We start from the raw sequence: 1,901 nt of genomic DNA, 5'->3' as shown, positions 1-1,901 counted from the left end.
CCTTACCCCCTTCAGCATCAGCTGAGGAAGAGCCAAGGCCATTTTAGCTCAGTCCCCCCTGGCATTTAACAAACACCTCCGCAGTGGGGTTCATGTGCCCTGCACTCTGTACCCCCTCCCCTCCTCCCACACTAGCCTTCAGCCTCAGCACCCAGCCCACCTGCGTCTAACACCACACAACAAACATAAAGCAGCCCCAAGGACACAGCATTTAGTTCTGTCAAGGACATGGAGGATTCTCGTGGCTTGCTGGAGCCCTCAGGTGCCTACATTTGGAGTTCCCAGTGGGGTCCACATGGCCCAGGCAGGGGTGCTACACTGGTGTCAGCAGTGAGTGACATGGAGTGGCCAGGTCAGGGCAAAAAAAACCCAAAAGTCATCAAGAAAAAGGTTCATAAAGTCAACTCCATAAAAATTCAAATCTTCTGTATGGAAAAAAAGCTAAATGTGACTTTAAGACCGATAAATTAGAAGAAACAGTCACAACTGGGCACGGTGGCTCAGGCTAAGGAGGGTGGATCGCCTGAGGTTAGGAGTTCGAGACTAGCCTGGCCAACATGGTGAAACCTCGTCTCTACTAAAAATACAAAAATGGCCGGGTGCGGTGGCTCATGCCTGTAATCCTAACACTTTGGGAGGCTGAGGCGGGCAGATCAGGAGGTCAGGAGTTTGAGACCAGCCTGACCAACATGCTGAAACTCTGTCTCTACTAAATATACAAAAATTAGCTGGGTGTGGTGGTGTGTGCCTGTAATCCCAGCTACTCAGGAGGCTGAGGCAGGAAAATCGCTTGAACCCGGGAGGCGGATGTTGCAGTGAGCCGAGATCATCCCACTGCACTCCAGCCTGGGTGACTCCGTCTCAAAAAAAAATAATTGCCAGGCTTGGTAGTGGGCACCTGTAATCTTGCTACTCGGGAGGCTGAGGCAGGAGAATCACATGAACCTGGGAGGCGGAGGTTGCGGTGAGCCGAGACACCACTACACTCCAGCTTGGGCAACAGAGTGAGACTCTGTCTCAAAAAAAAAAAAAGAGAAGAAGAAGAAATATTCATAACCATATGGCAGCAAGGAGCTTATTTCCTTCACTTACAAAGTTCACACACATCATACAGAAAAGGCAATCATTTAGCAGTTCACAGAAAAGGAACACAAAGGACCAACAAACTCGTAAAAAGACACTGAATTTCCCACTCAATTCAACAGATACAACTCCAGCTGTACAGTTAACTACTGTACCTATCAGGTGGTCAGAAATGAAAACCTCCAAGACACCAGCAAGGAGAAAGCGCCGTGGCAGAAAGAAAACTGCTGCAACCTTTCCGGAGGGAAATTTGACAAAACCTGTCGAAACTTTAAGAGTTCACATACTTCGACCCAGTAATCTCACCATGACTAGGAATTTGCCTCACTATGTGCAGAGGTTCACCAACACGTATATACGTATATATATAAAAACACTCGCTGCAATATCACATAAACTGCAGAAGCACGCCAACATGCCCCACGATGGAGGACTGCAGAGCGGGCACCTCCACACAGGACAGATCACCAGGCAGGCAAGGCGGAGCTGCATGTGCTGCAGGCTGCCTCCTGGGAGGAATCCTGAAACCTGTGAAGGATGTGTCTCTAGAAACACAACATGGCGATTCTGTGTGTGTCACACAACAAAGACAGTGACTGGTCCCATTACCCCTTCCTGTACTGTTTAAATTAGTTAACAATTTGCATGTTTGTTTGTTTGTTTGTTTTGAGATGGAGTTTCGCTGCAATGCCCAAGCTGGAATGCAGTGGTGCAATCTCAGCTCACTGCAACCTCCGCCCTCCAGGTTCAAGCAATTTTCCTGTCTCAGCCTCCCTGAGTAGCTGGGACTACAGGCGCATGCCAACAAGCCCAGTTAA

The sequence above is a fragment of the Papio anubis genome, unplaced genomic scaffold (assembly GCF_008728515.1).
Source record: "Papio anubis isolate 15944 unplaced genomic scaffold, Panubis1.0 scaffold471, whole genome shotgun sequence".
In the NCBI taxonomy this organism is placed as follows: domain Eukaryota; kingdom Metazoa; phylum Chordata; class Mammalia; order Primates; family Cercopithecidae; genus Papio; species Papio anubis.
The sequence above is the reverse complement of the archived record's forward strand: the minus strand, read 5'-3'. Positions refer to the sequence as shown.